The 19,503-nt window shown below is 47.3% G+C and overlaps 1 protein-coding gene across 1 annotated transcript in view; it reads right to left on the bottom strand.

The window, feature by feature from the left end:
- Positions 1-19,503, bottom strand: part of PKHD1 (PKHD1 ciliary IPT domain containing fibrocystin/polyductin) — a 985,750-nt gene that overhangs the window by 559,574 nt on the left and 406,673 nt on the right. The gene's annotated exons all lie outside the window — the stretch shown is intronic.

Genomic DNA, 19,503 nt, shown 5'->3' on the forward strand with positions numbered 1-19,503 from the left:
AGTGTGCTGCAAATATCTGTGCTCAGTGTGCCTGCAAATATCGGTGCTCAGTGTGCTGAAAATATCTACGTTCTCTGCCTGAAAAACGCTCTATATCTGTGCTGCATTGTAGTATAGGAGGACAGTGCAGAATTTTGCTGACCAGTGACCACCAGTATTATATAGCAGTACGGTACAGTAGTCCACTGCTCTACCTACCTCTGTGTCGTCAAGTATACTATCCATCCATACCTGTGGTGCATTTTCGTTGTGCGCAGTATATATAGTAGGAGGACAGTGCAGAATTTTGCTGACCAGTGACCACCAGTATTATATAGCAGTACGGTACAGTAGTCCACTGCTCTACCTACCTCTGTGTCGTCAAGTATACTATCCATCCATACCTGTGGTGCATTTTAGTTGTGCGCAGTATATATAGTAGGAGGACAGGGCAGAATTTTGCTGACCACCAGTATATAATATATAGCAGTACGGTACAGTAGTCCACTGCTCTACCCACCTCTGTGTCGTCAAGTATACTATCCATCCATACCTGTGGTGCATTTTAGTTGTGCGTAGTATTATATAGTAGGAGGACAGTGCAGAATTTTGCTGACCGCCAGTATATAATATATAGCAGTACGGTACAGTAGGCCACTGCTCTACCTACCTCTGTGTCATCAAGTATACTATCCATCCATACCTGTGGTGCATTTTAGTTGTGCGCAGTATTATATAGTAGGAGGACAGTGCAGAATTTTGCTGACCACCAGTATATAATATATAGCAGTACGGTACAGTAGGCCACTGCTCTACCTACCTCTGTGTCATCAAGTATACTATCCATCCATACCTGTGGTGCATTTTAGATGTGCGCAGTATTATATAGTAGGAGGACAGTGCAGAATTTTGCTGACCAACAGTATATAATATATAGCAGTACGGTACAGTAGGCCACTGCTCTACCTACCTCTGTGTCGTCAAGTATACTATCCATCCATACCTGTGGTGCATTTTAGATGTGCGCAGTATATACAGTAGGAAGACAGTGCAGAATTTTGCTGACCACCAGTATATAATATATAGCAGTACGGTACAGTAGGCCACTGCTCTACCTACCTCTGTGTCGTCAAGTATACTATCCATCCATACCTGGGGTGCATTTTAGTTGTGTGCAGTATATATAGTAGGAGGACAGTGCAGAATTTTGCTGACCACCAGTATATAATATATAGCAGTACGGTACAGTAGGCCACTGCTCTACCTACCTCTGTGTCGTCAAGTATACTATCCATCCATACCTGTGGTGCATTTTAGTTGTGCGTAGTATATATAGTAGGAGGACAGTGCAGAATTTTGCTGACCAGTGACCACCAGTATTATATAGCAGTACGGTACAGTAGTCCACTGCTCTACCTACCTCTGTGTCGTCAAGTATACTATCCATCCATACCTGTGGTGCATTTTAGTTGTGCGCAGTATATATAGTAGGAGGACAGTGCAGAATTTTGCTGACCACCAGTATATAATATATAGCAGTACGGTACAGTAGTCCACTGCTCTACCTACCTCTGTGTCGTCAAGTATACTATCCATCCATACCTGTGGTGCATTTTAGTTGTGCGCAGTATTATATAGTAGGAGGACAGTGCAGAATTTTGCTGACCGCCAGTGTATAATATATAGCAGTACGGTACAGTAGGCCACTGCTCTACCTACCTCTGTGTCATCAAGTATACTATCCATCCATACCTGTGGTGCATTTTAGTTGTGCGCAGTATTATATAGGAGGACAGTGCAGAATTTTGCTGACCACCAGTATATAATATATAGCAGTACGGTACAGTAGGCCACTGGTCTACCTACCTCTGTGTCGTCAAGTATACTATCCATCCATACCTGTGGTGCATTTTAGATGTGCGCAGTATATATAGTAGGTAGACAGTGCAGAATTTTGCTGACCACCAGTATATAATATATAGCAGTACGGTACAGTAGTCCACTGCTCTACCTACCTCTGTGTCGTCAAGTATACTATCCATCCATACCTGTGGTGCATTTTAGTTGTGTGCAGTATATATAGTAGGAGGACAGTGCAGAATTTTGCTGACCACCAGTATATAATATATAGCAGTACGGTACAGTAGGCCACTGCTCTACCTACCTCTGTGTCGTCAAGTATACTATCCATCCATACCTGGGGTGCATTTTAGTTGTGTGCAGTATATATAGTAGGAGGACAGTGCAGAATTTTGCTGACCACCAGTATATAATATATAGCAGTACGGTACAGTAGGCCACTGCTCTACCTACCTCTGTGTCGTCAAGTATACAATCCATCCATACCTGTGGTGCATTTTAGTTGTGCGTAGTATATATAGTAGGAGGACAGTGCAGAATTTTGCTGACCAGTGACCACCAGTATTATATAGCAGTACGGTACAGTAGTCCACTGCTCTACCTACCTCTGTGTCATCAAGTATACTATCCATCCATACCTGTGGTGCATTTTAGTTGTGCGCAGTATATATAGTAGGAGGACAGTGCAGAATTTTGCTGACCACCAGTATATAATATATAGCAGTACGGTACAGTAGGCCACTGCTCTACCTACCTCTGTGTCATCAAGTATACTATCCATCCATACCTGTGGTGCATTTTAGTTGTGCGCAGTATTATATAGTAGGAGGACAGTGCAGAATTTTGCTGACCGCCAGTATATAATATATAGCAGTACGGTATAGAAGGCCACTGCTCTACCTACCTCTGTGTCATTAAGTATACTATCCATCCATACCTGTGGTGCATTTTAGTTGTGCGCAGTATTATATAGTAGGAGGACAGTGCAGAATTTTGCTGACCACCAGTATATAATATATAGCAGTACGGTACAGTAGGCCACTGCTCTACCTACCTCTGTGTCGTCAAGTATACTATCCATCCATACCTGTGGTGCATTTTAGTTGTGCGCAGTATTATATAGTAGGAGGACAGTGCAGTATTTTGCTGACCACCAGTATATAATATATAGCAGTACGGTACAGTAGGCCACTGCTCTACCTACCTCTGTGTCGTCAAGTATACTATCCATCCATACCTGTGGTGCATTTTAGATGTGCGCAGTATATATAGTAGGAAGACAGTGCAGAATTTTGCTGACCACCAGTATATAATATATAGCAGTACGGTACAGTAGGCCACTGCTCTACCTACCTCTGTGTCGTCAAGTATACTATCCATCCATACCTGGGGTGCATTTTAGTTGTGTGCAGTATATACAGTAGGAGGACAGTGCAGAATTTTGCTGACCACCAGTATATAATATATAGCAGTACGGTACAGTAGGCCACTGCTCTACCTACCTCTGTGTCGTCAAGTATACTATCCATCCATACCTGTGGTGCATTTTAGTTGTGCGTAGTATATATAGTAGGAGGACAGTGCAGAATTTTGCTGACCAGTGACCACCAGTATTATATAGCAGTACGGTACAGTAGTCCACTGCTCTACCTACCTCTGTTTCGTCAAGTATACTATCAATCCATACCTGTGGTGCATTTTAGTTGTGCACAGTATATATAGTAGGAGGACAGTGCAGAATTTTGCTGACCACCAGTATATAATATATAGCAGTACGGTACAGTAGTCCACTGCTCTACCTACCTCTGTGTCGTCAAGTATACTATCCATCCATACCTGTGGTGCATTTTAGTTGTGCGCAGTATATATAGTAGGAGGACAGTGCAGAATTTTGCTGACCACCAGTATATAATATATAGCAGTACGGTACAGTAGGCCACTGCTCTACCTACCTCTGTGTCGTCAAGTATACTATCCATCCATACCTGTGGTGCATTTTAGTTGTGCGCAGTATTATATAGTAGGAGGACAGTGCAGAATTTTGCTGACCGCCAGTATATAATATATAGCAGTACGGTACAGTAGGCCACTGCTCTACCTACCTCTGTGTCATTAAGTATACTATCCATCCATACCTGTGGTGCATTTTAGTTGTGCGCAGTATTATATAGTAGGAGGACAGTGCAGAATTTTGCTGACCACCAGTATATAATATATAGCAGTACGGTACAGTAGGCCACTGCTCTACCTACCTCTGTGTCATTAAGTATACTATCCATCCATACCTGTGGTGCATTTTAGTTGTGCGCAGTATTATATAGTAGGAGGACAGTGCAGAATTTTGCTGACCACCAGTATATAATATATAGCAGTACGGTACAGTAGGCCACTGCTCTACCTACCTCTGTGTCGTCAAGTATACTATCCATCCATACCTGTGGTGCATTTTAGTTGTGCGCAGTATTATATAGTAGGAGGACAGTGCAGTATTTTGCTGACCACCAGTATATAATATATAGCAGTACGGTACAGTAGGCCACTGCTCTACCTACCTCTGTGTCGTCAAGTATACTATCCATCCATACCTGTGGTGCATTTTAGGTGTGCGCAGTATATATAGTAGGAGGACAGTGCAGAATTTTGCTGACCACCAGTATATAATATATAGCAGTACGCTACAGTTGGCCACTGCTCTACCTACCTCTGTGTCGTCAAGCATACTATCCATCCATACCTGTGCTGCATTTTAGTTGTGCGCAGTATTATATAGTAGGAGGACAGTGCAGAATTTTGCTGACCACCAGTATATAATATATAGCAGTACGGTACAGTAGGCCATTGCTATTGATATATTACTGGCATATAATTCCACACATTAAAAAATGGAGAACAAAAATGTGGAGGGTAAAATAGGGAAAGATCAAGATCCACTTCCACCTCGTGCTGAAGCTGCTGCCACTAGTCATGGCCGAGACGATGAAATGCCATCAACGTCGTCTGCCAAAGCCGATGCCCAATGTCATAGTAGAGAGCATGTAAAATCCAAAAAACAAAAGTTCAGTAAAATGACCCAAAAATCAAAATTAAAAGCGTCTGATGAGAAGCGTAAACTTGCCAATATGCCATTTACGACACGGAGTGGCAAGGAACGGCTGAGGCCCTGTCCTATGTTCATGGCTAGTGGTTCAGCTTCACATGATGATGGAAGCACTCATCCTTCCGCTAGAAAAATGAAAAGACTTAAGCTGGCAAAAGCACAGCAAAGAACTGTACGTTCTTCTAAATCACAAATCCCCAAGGAGAGTCCAATTGTGTCGGTTGCGATGCCTGACCTTCCCAACACTGGACGGGAAGAGGTGGCGCCTTCCACCATTTGCACGCCCCCTGCAAGTGCTGAAAGGAGCACCCGCAGTCCAGTTTCTGATAGTCAAATTGAAGATGTCACTGTTGAAGTACACCAGGATGAGGATATGGGTGTTGCTGGCGCTGAGGAGGAAATTGACAAGGAGTATTCTGATGGTGAGGTGGTTTGTTTAAGTCAGGCACCCGGGGCGACACCTGTTGTCCGTGGGAGGAATATGGCCATTGACATGCCTGGTCAAATTACAAAAAAAATCACCTCTTCGGTGTGGAATTATTTTAACAGAAATGCGGACAACAGGTGTCAAGCCGTGTGTTGCCTTTGTCAAGCTGTAATAAGTAGGGGTAAGGACGTAAACCACCTCGGAACATCCTCCCTTATACGTCACCTGGAGCGCATTCATCAGAAGTCATTGACAAGTTCAAAAACTTTGGGTGACAGCGGAAGCAGTCCACTGACTAAATCCCTTCCTCTTGTAACCAAGCTCCTGCAAACCACACCACCAACTCCCTCAGTGTCAATTTCCTCATTAGACAGGAAAACCAATAGTCCTGCAGGCCATGTCACTGGCAAGTCTGATGAGTTCTCTCCTGCCTGGGATTCCTCCGATGCATCCTTGAGTGTAAAGCCTACTGCTGCTGGCGCTGCTGTTGTTGCTGCTGGGAGTCGATCGTCATCCCAGAGGGGAAGTCGGAAGACCACTTGTACTACTTCCAGTAAGCAATTGACTGTCCAACAGTCCTTTGCGAGGAAGATGAAATATCACAGCAGTCATCCTGCTGCAAAGCAGATAACTCAGGCCTTGGCAGCCTGGGTGGTGTTAAACGTGTGTCCGGTATCCACCGTTAATTCACAGGGAATTAGAGAATTTATTGAGTTAGTGTGTCCCCGGTACCAAATACCATCTAGGTTCCACTTCTCTAGGCAGGCGATACCGAGAATGTACACAGACCTCAGAAAAAGAGTCACCAGTGTCCTAAAAAATGCAGTTGTACCCAATGTCCACTTAACCACGGACATGTGGACAAGTGGAGCAGGGCAGACTCAGGACTATATGACTGTGACAGCCCACTGGGTAGATGTATTGCCTCCAGCAGCAAGAACAGCAGCGGCGGCACCAGTAGCAGCATCTCGCAAACGCCAACTCGTTCCTAGGCAGGCTACGCTTTGTATCACAACTTTCCATAAGAGGCACACAGCTGACAACCTCTTACAGAAACTAGGGAACATCATCGCAGAATGGCTTACCCCAATTGGACTCTCCTGGGTATTTGTGACATCGGACAATGCCACCAATATTGTGCGTGCATTACAAGTGGGCAAATTCCAGCATGTCCCATGTTTTGCACATACATTGAATTTGGTGGTGCAGAATTATTTAAAAAACGACAGGGGCGTGCAAGAGATGCTGTCGGTGGCCCGAAGAATTGCGGGCCACTTTCGGCATTCAGCCACCGCATGCCGAAGACTGGAGCACCAGCAAACACTCCTGAACCTGCCCCGCCATCATCTGAAGCAAGAGATGGTAACGAGGTGATATTCAACCCCCTATATGCTTCAGAGGATGGAGGAGCAGCAAAAGGCCATTCAAGCCTATACAGCCACCTACGATATAGGCAAAGGAGGGGGAATGCACCTGACTCAAGCGCAGTGGAGAATGATTTCAACGTTGTGCAAGGTTCTGCAACCCTTTGAACTTGCCACACGTGAAGTCAGTTCAGACAATGCCAGCCTGAGTCAGGTCATTCCCCTCATCAGGCTTTTGCAGAAGAAGCTGGAGAGATTGAAGGAGGAGCTAAAACAGAGCGATTCCGCTAGGCATGTGGGACTTGTGGATGGAGCCCTTAATTCGCTTAACCAGGATTCACGGGTGGTCAATCTGTTGAAATCAGAGCACTACATTTTGGCCACCATGCTCCATCCTAGGTTTAAAGCCTACGTTGTATCTCTCTTTCCGGCAGACACAAGTCTGCAGAGGTGCAAAGACCTGCTGGTGAGACACTTGTCAAGTCAAGCGGAACGTGACCCGTCAACAGCTCCTCCTTCACATTCTCCCGCAACTGGGGGTGCGAGGAAAAGGCTAAGAATTCCGAGCCCACCCGCTGGCAGTGATGCAGGGCAGTCTGGAGCGAGTGCTGCCATCTGGGCCCTCATTCCGAGTTGATCGGTCGCAAGGCGAATTTAGCAGAGTTACACACGCTAAGCCGCCGCCTACTGGGAGTGAATCTTAGCTTCTTAAAATTGCGACCGATGTATTCGCAATATTGCGATTACTAACTACTTAGCAGTTTCAGAGTAGCTCCAGACTTACTCTGCCTGTGCGATCAGTTCAGTGCTTGTCGTTCCTGGTTGACGTCACAAACACACCCAGCGTTCGCCCAGGCACTCCCACCGTTTCCCCGGCCACTCCTGCGTTTTTTCCGGAAACGGTAGCGTTTTCAGCCACACGCCCCTGAAACGCCGTGTTTCCGCCCAGTAACACCCATTTCCTGTCAATCACATTACGATCGCCGGAGCGAAGAAAAAGCCGTGAGTAAAAATACTTTCATCATAGTAAAGTTACTTGGCGCAGTCGCAGTGCGAACATTGCGCATGCGTACTAAGCGGATTTTCACTGCGATGCGATGAAAAAGAACGAGCGAACAACTCGGAATGAGGGCCCTGGTCCGGACTGAAGGACCTGCCAACAATTACTGACATGTCGTCTACTGTCACTGCATATGATTCTGTCACCATTGAAAGAATGGTGGAGGATTATATGAGTGACCGCATCCAAGTAGGCACGTCGATACTGGCAGGAAAAAGAGGCAATTTGGAGGCCCTTGCACAAACTGGCTTTATTTTACCTAAGTTGCCCCCCCTCCAGTGTGTACTCCGAAAGAGTGTTTAGTGCAGCCACTCACCTTGTCAGCAATCGGCATACGAGGTTACTTCCAGAAAATGTGGAGAAGATGATGTTCATCAAAATTAATTATCAATTCATCCGTCAAGACATTCACCAGCAATTGCCTCCAGAAAGTACACAGGGACCTGAGATGGTGGATTCCAGTGGGGACGAATTAATAATCTGTGAGGAGGGGGATGTACACAGTGAAAGGGGTGAGGAATCGGATGATGAGGAGGAGGTGGACATCTTGCCTCTGTAGAGCCAGTTTGTGCAAGGAGAGATTGATTGCTTCTTTTTTGGTGGGGGCCCAAACCAACCAGTCATTTCAGTCACAGTCATGTGGCAGACCCTGTCCTGAAATGATGGGTTTGTTAAAGTGTGCATGTCCTGTTTATACAACATAAGGGTGGGTGGGAGGGCCCAAGGACAATTCCATCTTGCACCTCTTTTTTCTTGCATTTATCTTTGCATCATGTGCTGTTTGGGGACAATTTTTTGAAGTGCCATCCTGTCTGACACTGCAGTGCCACTCCTAGATGGGCCAGATGTTTGTGTCGGCCACTTGGGTCGCTTAGCTTAGCCATCCAGCGACCTTGGTGCACCTCTTTTTTTCTTTGCGTCATGTGCTGTTTGGGGACTATTTTTTCAATCTGCCGTCCTGTCTGACACTGCAGTGCCACTCCTAGATGGGCCAGGTGTTTGTGTCGGCCACTTGGGTCGCTTAGCTTAGCCATCCAGCGACCTTGGTGCACCTCTTTTTTTCTTTGCATCATGTGCTGTTTGGGGACTATTTTTTAAATCGCCCATCCTGTCTGACACTGCAGTGCCACTCCTAGATGGGCCAGGTGTTTGTGTCGGCCACTTGGGTCGCTTAGCTTAGTCATCCAGCGACCTCGTTGCAAATTTTAGGACTAAAAATAATATTGTGAGGTGTAAGGTGTTCAGAACAGACTGGAAATGGGTGGAAATTATGGTTATTGAGGTTAATAATACTATGGGATCAAAATGACCCCCAAAGTCTATGATTTAAGCTGTTTTTGAGGGTTTTTTGTAAAAAAAAAAAAACGAATCCAAAACACACCCGAATCCGACAAAAAATTTTCAGGGAGGTTTTGCCAAAACGCGTCCGAATCCAAAACACGGCTGCGGAACCGAATCCAAAACCAAAACCCGAAAAATTTAAGGTGCACATCACTACCTCTTATACACATATATCCCAGCCACCTACCTATTATACACATATACCCCAGCCACCTACCTCTTATACACATATACCCCTGCCACATCCCTCTCACACACATATATAGCCCGGCCACCTCTCTCTCACACACATATACCCCAGCCACCTCCTTCTCATACACATATACCCTGTCATGCCGCCGCCGCGGCCGCCGTACTTGCCTCTCCGGGGGCGCTGGATCTCCGGGCGGCCGTCCTCACTGGCGGTCTCCGGCACCTGGCGCTCCGTCCGGCGCTCGTAGTGTGGACGTCGCGGGTGCTCCCGGCGTTCACTGGGGGATAGTTGACGTCATCAAGCGCTTCCCCAATCAGACGCTGGCGGGAAGTTCAATATCAGACGCCGGGCAGAGCTCCGGCGCCTGAGTATCATCTTTACTGCGTTTGTAGTTGTGATCACCAGAGCTCCCGTATCCCTGTGGCCTTCAGCGCTTCCAGACGAACCTCCGTGCCTCCAAGCACCTCTGTGCCTCCGAGCACCTCCATGCCTCCAAGTACCTCTGTGCCTCCGAGCACTTCAGCGCTTCCAGACGAACCTCCGTGCCTCCAAGCACCTCTGTGCCTCCGAGCACCTCCGTGCCTCCGAGCACCTCTGTGCCTCCAAGCACCTCTGTGCCTCCGAGCACCTCCGTGCCTCCAAGTACCTCTGTGCCTCCAAGCACCTCTGTGCCTCCGAGCACCTCCGTGCCTCCAAGTACCTCTGTGCCTCCGAGCACTTCAGCGCGTCCAGACGAACCTCCGTGCCTCCAAGCACCTCTGTGCCTCCGAGCACCTCCGTGCCTCCAAGTACCTCTGTGCCTCCAAGCACCTCTGTGCCTCCAAGCACCTCCGTGCCTCCAAGTACCTCTGTGCCTCCGAGCACCTCCGTGCCTACAAGCACCTCAGTACCTCCAAGCACTTCTGCGTCTCCAAGCACTTCTGCACCTACAAGCACATCAGTGCCTCCAAGCACCTCAGTACCTCCAAGCACTTCTGCATCTACAAGCACCTCAGTGCCTCCAAGCACCTCAGTGTCTACAAGCACCTCAGTGCCTCCAAGCACCTCAGTGTCTCCAAGCACCTCAGAGTCTCCAAGCACCCAGTGCTCACAAGCGTAGTTGGTGTCCCCAGCATCCAGTACTTTCTCATTTATTCCTCAGCACCTTTTCAAGTTCTGTCTTTCAGGAGACCTCCAGCATCCACACGTACCTCCTGTCTGCCGACCAGATCCTGCATGAGGAAAACCTATATTCGGCCATCTCTGCTGCGGTCCAGCTGCGGTTCCTCTTCCCGGTCACCGGAAGAAACCCCGAGTCCATAACACTCCCAAACCCGGTCAGTGATATACCCCATCCACCTCTCTCTCACACACATATACCCCAGCCACCTCCTTCTCACACACATATACCCCATCCACCTCCCTCTCACACACATATTCCCAGCTTTGCCCCAGCCACCTCCCTCTCATACACATATACCCCAACCACCTCCCTCTCACACACATATACCCAAGCCACCTCCCTCTCACACACATATATCCGGCTCTACCCCAGCCACCTCCCTCTCACACACATATACCCAGGCCACCTCCCTCTCACACACATATACCCAGCTCTGCCCCAGCCACCTCCCTCTCACACACACATACCCAGCTCTGCCCCACCCACATCCCTCTCACATACATATACCCCAGCCACCTCTCTCTCACACACATATACCCCAACCCTGCCCCAGCCATCTCCCTCTCACACACATATACCCAAGCCACCTCCCTCTCACACACATATATCCGGCTCTACCCCAGCCACCTCCCTCTCACACACATATACCCAGGCCACCTCACTCTCACACACATATACCCAGCTCTGCCCCAGCCACCTCCCTCTCACACACATATACCCAGCTCTGCCCCACCCACATCCCTCTCACATACATATACCCCAGCCACCTCTCTCTCACACACATATACCCCAACCCTGCCCCAGCCATCTCCCTCTCACACACATATACCCAAGCCACCTCCCTCTCACACACATATACCCAGCCCTGCCACAGCCACCTCACTCTCACACACATATACCTCAGCCACCTCCCTCTCACACATATACCCAGCTCAGCCCCAGCCACCTCCCTCTCATACACATATACCCAGCTCTGCCCCAGCAACATCCCTCTCACACACTTTTACCCCAGCCACCTCTCTCTTACACACATATTCCCCAGCACTACCCCAGCCACCTCCCTCTCACACACATATACCCCAGCCACCTCACTCTCACACACATATACCCAGCCCTGCCCCAGCCACCTCCCTCTCACATAGATATACCCCAGCCACCTACATTTCACATACATATACCCAGCCCTGGCCCAACCACCTCCCTCTCACACACATATACCCCATCCACCTCCCTCTCACACACATATATCGCAGACACCTCCCTCTCACGCACATATACCCAGCTCTTCCCCAGCCAACTCGCTCTCACACACATATACCCAGCCCTGCCACAGCCACCCCCCTCTTACATAGATATACCCCAGCCACCTACATTTCACATACATATACCCAGCCCTGGCCCAGCCACCTCCATCTCACACACATATACCCAGCTCTGCCCCAGCCACCTACCTCTCACACACATATACCCCATCCACCTCCCTCTCACACACATATACCCAGCCCTGCCCCAGCCACCTCCCTCTCACACACATATACCCAGCCTTACCCCAGCCACATTCTTTTCACACACATATACCCAGCTCTGCCCCAGCCACCTCCCTCTCACACACATATACCCCAGCCACCTCCCTCTCACACAGATATACCCAGCCCTGCTGCAGACACCTCCCTCTCGCACATAGACCCTGTCCCACCCACCTCCCTCTCACACACATATACCCCAGCCCTGCCCCAGCCACATCCCTCTCTCACACATATACCCCAGCCACCTCCCTCTTACACACATATACCCCAGTGACCTCCCTTTCACACATATACCCCAGCCCTGCCCCAGCCACCTCCCTCTCACACACATATACCCCAGCCATCTACCTCTCACACACATATACTCAGCCCTGTTACAGACACCTCCCTCTCACACACATATACCCCAGCCCTGCCCGAGCCACATCCCTTTCACACATATATACCCAGCCCTGCCCCAGCCACATCCCTCTCACATATACCCAAACCTGCCTCATCCACCTCCCTCTCAAACACATATACCCCAGCCCTGCTCGAGCCACATCCCTCTCACACACTTATACCCAGTCCTGCCCCAGCCACATCCCTCTCACAAACATATACCCAGACCAGCCCCAGCCACCTCCCTTTCACACATTTATATACACCAGCCCTGCCCCATCCACCTCCCTCTCACACACATATACCCCAGCCCTGCCCCAGCCACTTCCCTCTCACACACATATACCCCAGCCACCTCCCTGTCACACACACACATATATACTACATCCACCTGCTTCTTACACACATATGCTACATTCATTTCACTCTCACACACATATACCCCAACCACCTCCCTGTCACACACATATATACTACATCCACCTCCCTCTCACACACATATACCCCAGCCACCTACCTCTTACACACATATACCCCAACCACCTTTCTCTCACATACACACATATACCCCAGCCACCTACCTCTCACACACATATACCCCTACCACCTTTCTCTCACACACACATATACCCCACCACCTACCTTTCACATACCTATACCCCAACCAGCTCCTTCTCACACACATATACCCAGCCCTGCCCCAGCCACCTCCCTCTTACACACATATACCCCAGTCTTGTCCCAGCCACATCCCTCTCACACACATATACCCCAGCACTGCCCCAGCCACATCCCTCTCACACACACACATATACCCCAGCACTGCCCCGGCCATCTCCCTCTCACCCACATATACCCCAGCCACCTACAGTACCTCTCACACACATATACCCAGCCTGCCTCTGCCACCTTCCTCTCACACATATATAAACCCTGCCCCAGCCATCTCCCTCTCACACACACATACCCCAGCCCTGCCCCAGCCATCTCCCTCTCACACACACACATACCCCAGCCATGCTCCAGCCACCTCCCTCTCACACATATATAGACCCTGCCCCATCCACAACCCTCTCACACACATATATCCCAGCCATCTCCCTCTCACAGATATAGATGATATACCTTAGCCCTGCCACATCACTGTCAGCCGGAGTTTCCCAGTGTGCTTGTTGGCCTGCCTCAATCCTGCAAACATAATGTTGCCTTATCTCTGACACCTGTTAATTATGATGCTTCCTTGTGTTCCTATGTATTTGTTACACCATATTGTTGGTTGTGCCTATAGGCGCATTACCGCACATGCAAAGACAAAACAGCAAATGTGAAAAGTACAGGGATGTGGAGAGAAAACTGAACTGTGATAGTGAGAAGCTACTATCCATGCTTTCTTACCGCTTCCTATGTAGGTTTATTTTATACAGTGGCATTCTTTGTTTGTTATTTGATTTGTTCCTGGACTAGTAACCAGCATTGCCAGGTGAGGTTTGCCCATGTGCAGTAATAGTTTCTCGATCCTGCTTCCACTGAAAATGCGTTTTTCTCTCAAAAATCCCGGGAAACTCCCCCCCCCACCTTTCATATCTGCAAGGCTGAGCCAGTCAGCTTCTTTTCGACAACCTTGCACTGCTTTGTATACATTAAAACCTCCTAGACTGTTAGGAATGTTACAAAGTAAGGCGCAGTGTATGTGGGACATGCAGCTATACTCATAGGCAAATGCAGGGGGGGGGGGGTTCCGGTTGCACAGAAACCCCCATTCTCTTGGCCAGTGACAGCAATAGCAATGATATATGATACGATTGCCAGAGCTGTCAACACATCATTCAGTTTAAGGGACAGAGCAGAGCTGCTGCACATACCCAGTGGCAGCAGCTTCTTTTACCAAGTTTGCTGTGTGTGTGGATCTGAGCTCTCAATCAGTGCACTGGAGCAGAGAGTAGCTACCAGGAAGAAGAGACAGGAGCCATATAATGTGGTGGGAGAATGTGTGCTTAGAAAGTGCAGTACTGGTTCTATTATGTTTGTGTACTTTTTTATTATGGGATGTTTAACCCTTTCCTGACCACTTTATTATATTATTAAAACGTTTGACACAGCCTATACTAGAGACCATTTATAGAATTAAATATTAAAACTGTGTTCCATACATTATCCAGTGTATAAAAAGACCATGTGTACATTAATGTCCAGGGTTGTTATTAGGTTCTTTTACTGCTCCCCCAGACTCCCGCACTTGCTCTAATATTCCACAGAGTGGGAGATTGCTGACTTCATTTGGAAACCCCCCTGTAGATATCCTGCGTTTGCCACTGTATACTGTACACACTTACCATGCCTGCAGCTATACCGTACACACTTACAGTACCATGCAGCTATACTGTACACACTTACTATGCATGCAGCTATACTGTACACACTTACCATGCCTGCAGCTATACCGTACACACTTACCATGCAGCTATACTGTACACACTTACTATGCATGCAGCTATACTGTACACACTTACTATGCATGCAGCTATACCGTACACACTTACCATGCAGCTATACTGTACACACTTACTATGCATGCAGCTATACTGTACACACTTACCATGCAGCTATACTGTACATACTTACTATGCATGCAGCCATACTGTACACACTTACCATGCATGCAGCCATACTGTACACACTTACCATGCATGCAGCCATACTGTACACACTTACTATGCAGCTATACTGTACACACTTACTATACATGCAGCTATACTGTACACACTTACTATGCATGCAGCTATACCGTACACACTTACCATGCAGCTATACTGTACACACTTACTATGCATGCAGCTATACTGTACACACTTACCATGCAGCTATACTGTACATACTTACTATGCATGCAGCAATACTGTACACACTTACTATGCATGCAGCTACACTGTACACATTTACCATGCATGCAGCTACACTGTACACACTTACCATGCATGCAGCTATACTGTACACACTTACTATGCATGCAGCTATACTGTACACACTTACCATGCCTGTAGCTATACTGTACACACTTACCATGCAGGCAGCTATACTGTATACACTTACCATGCATGCAGCTATACTGTACACATTTACCATGCATGCAGCTATACTGTACACACTTACCATGCATGCAGCTATACTGTACACACTTACCATGCCTGCAGCTATACTGTACACACCTACAATGCATGCATCTATACTGTACACACTTACCATGCAGGCAGCTATACTGTATACACTTACCATGCATGCAGCTATGCTGTACACACTATGCATGCAGCTATACTGTACACACTTACCATGCCTGTAGCTATACTGTACACACTTACCATGCATGCAGCTATACTGTATGCTCTTACCATGCATGCAGCTATACTGTATACACTTACCATGCCTGTAGCTATATTGTACACACTTACAATGCAGGCAGCTATACTGTATACACTTATCATGCATGCAGCTATACTGTATACACTTACCATGCCTGTAGCTATACTGTACACACTTACCATGCATGCAGCTATACTGTATACACTTACCATGCCTGTAGCTATACTGTACACACTTACCATGCAGGCAGCTATACTGTACACACTTACCATGCATGCAGCTATACTGCACACACTTATCATGCATGCAGCTATACTGTATACACTTACCATACCTGTAGCTATAGTGTGCACACTTATCATGCATGCAGCTATACTGTACAGACTTACCATGCATGCAGCTATTCTGTACACACTTACCATGCATGCAGCCATACTGTACACACTTACCATGCATGCAGCTATACTGTACACACTTACCATGCATGCAGCTATACTGTACACACTTATCAAGCATGCAGCTATACTGTACAGACTTACCATGCATGCAGCTATTCTGTACACACTTATCATGCATGCAGCTATACTGTACACTTGCCATGCATGCAGCTATACTGTATACACTTACCATGCCTGTAGTTATAGTGTGCACAGTTGCCATGCCTGTAGCTATACTGTACACACTTACCATGCATGCAGCTATACTGTATAAACTTACCATGCCTGTAGCTATACTGTACACACTTATCATGCATGCAGCTATACTGTATACACTTACCATGCATGCAGCTATACTGTATACACTTACCATGCCTGAAGCTATACTGTACACATTTATCATGCATGCAGCTATACTGTACATACTTACCATGCATGCAGCTCTTCTGTACACACTTATCATGCATGCAGCTATACTGTACACACCTACCATGCATGCAGCTATACTGTACACACTTACCATGCAGGCAACTACACTGTACACACTTACCATACATGCAGCTATACTGTATACTCTTACCATGCCTGTAGCTATACTGTACACACTTACCATGCATGCAGCTATACTGTACACACCTACCATGCATGCAGCTATACTGTACACACTTATCATGCGTGCAGCTATACTGTACACACTTACCATGCATGCAGCTATTCTGTACACACTTATCATGCATGCAGCTATACTGTACACTTACCATGCATGCAGCTATACTGTATACACTTACCATGCCTGTAGCTATAGTGTGCACAGTTACCATGCCTGTAGCTATACTGTACACACTTACTATGCCTGTAGCTATACTGTACACACTTACCATGCATGCAGCTATACTGTATAAACTTACCATGCCTGTAGCTATACTGTACACAGTTACCACGCATGCAGCTATACTGTACACACTTACCATACATGCAGCTATACTGTATACACTTATCATGCCTGTAGCTATACTGTACACACTTACCATGCAGGCAGCTATACTGTATACACTTACCATGCCTGGAGCTATACTGTACACACTTATCATGCATGCAGCTATACTGTACACACTTACCATGCATGCAGCTATTCTGTACACACTTACCATGCATGCAGCTATACTGTACACACTTACCATGCATGCTGCTATACTGTACACACTTACCATGCATGCAGCTATACTGTATACACTTACCATGCATACAGCTATACTGTACACACTTACCATGCCTGTAGCTATATTGTACACACTTACAATGCAGGCAGCTATACTGTATACACTTATCATGCATGCAGCTATACTGTATACACTTACCATGCCTGTAGCTATACTGTACACACTTACCATGCATACAGCTATACTGTACACACTTACCATGCCTGTAGCTATATTGTACACACTTACAATGCAGGCAGCTATACTGTATACACTTATCATGCATGCAGCTATACTGTATACACTTACCATGCCTGGAGCTATACTGTACACACTTACCATGCATGCAGCTATACTGTGAGGGCCGGTTCCGGGGCTTCTGGCGCCCCGGGCGGCATCAGGGGGCGTGGCTTCGTACAGGGGGCGTGGTCATATACGCCCCCTGTACAGACTGAAATGGTGTGCGGTGCGCGGTGATGTCATCGCGCACCGCACAGCAAAGGTCCTCTCCACGAAGGGAAACTAGACGCATAGTGTCTAGTACCCTTCGTGGAGATGACCTTTGCTGTGCGGTGCGCGATGACGTCATCGCGCACCGCACAGTAAAGAGCCTCTCCACGAAGGGAAACTAGACGCGTACGCGTCTAGTTTCCCTTCCCAGCGGCAGCGGGGGGGCAGCGGGCAGCACACAGCAGCAGCGGATCTTGCCCTGGTTCGGCACCCTCCGGATGGCGCCCTGCGCCCTCCGGAAGGCGGCGCCCCCGGCAAAAGTCCTGCTTGCCCGTGGCAAGATCCGCTACTGTATACTGTACACACTTACCATGCATGCAGCTATACTGTATACACTTACCATGCATACAGCTATACTGTACACACTTATACATGCAGCTGTACTGTACACACTTACCATGCATGCAGCTATACTGTATACACTTATCATGCATGCAGCTATACTGTACACTTGCCATGCATGCAGCTATACTGTACACACCATGCATGCAGCTATACTATACACACTTACCATGCCTGCAGCTATACTGTACATACTTACCATGCATGCAGCTATACTGTACACACTTACCATGCATGCAACTATACTGTACACACTTATCATGCATGCAGCTATACTGTACACACCTACCATGCATGCAGCTATACTGTATACACTTACCATGCATGCAGCTATACTGTATACACTTACCATGCCTGTAGCTATACTGTACACACTTACCATGCAGGCAGCTATACTGTATACACTTACCATGCCTGTAGCTATACTGTACACACTTACCATGCCTGTAGCTATACTGTACACACTTACCATGCATGCAGCTATACTGTATACACTTACCATGCCTGTAGCTATACTCTACACACTTACCATGCATGTAGCTATACTGTACACACTTACCATGCATGCAGCTATACTGTACACACTTACCATGCATGCAGCTATACTGTACACACTTACCATGCCTGTAGCTATACTGTACACACTTACCATGCCTGTAGCTATACTGTACACATTTATCATGCATGCAGCTATACTGTATACACCTACCATGCATGCAGCTTTACGGTACACACCTACCATGCATGTAGCTATACTCTACACACTTACCATGCATGCAGCTATACTGTACACACTTACCATGCATGCAGCTATACTGTACACACTTACCATGCCTGTAGCTATACTGTACACATTTATCATGCATGCAGCTATACTGTATACACCTACCATGCATGCAGCTTTACGGTACACACCTACCATGCATGTAGCTATACTCTACACACTTACCATGCCGGCAGCTATACTGTACACACTTACCATGCCTGCAGCTATACTGTACACACTTACCATGCCTGTAGCTATACTGTACACATTTATCATGCATGCAGCTATACTGTATACACCTACCATGCATGCAGCTTTACGGTACACACCTACCATGCATGTAGCTATACTCTACACACTTACCATGCATGCAGCTATACTGTACACACTTACCATGCATGCAGCTATACTGTACACACTTACCATGCCTGTAGCTATACTGTACACATTTATCATGCATGCAGCTATACTGTATACACCTACCATGCATGCAGCTTTACGG

This window comes from Pseudophryne corroboree, chromosome 4, assembly GCF_028390025.1.
Source record: "Pseudophryne corroboree isolate aPseCor3 chromosome 4, aPseCor3.hap2, whole genome shotgun sequence".
NCBI lineage: Eukaryota > Metazoa > Chordata > Amphibia > Anura > Myobatrachidae > Pseudophryne > Pseudophryne corroboree.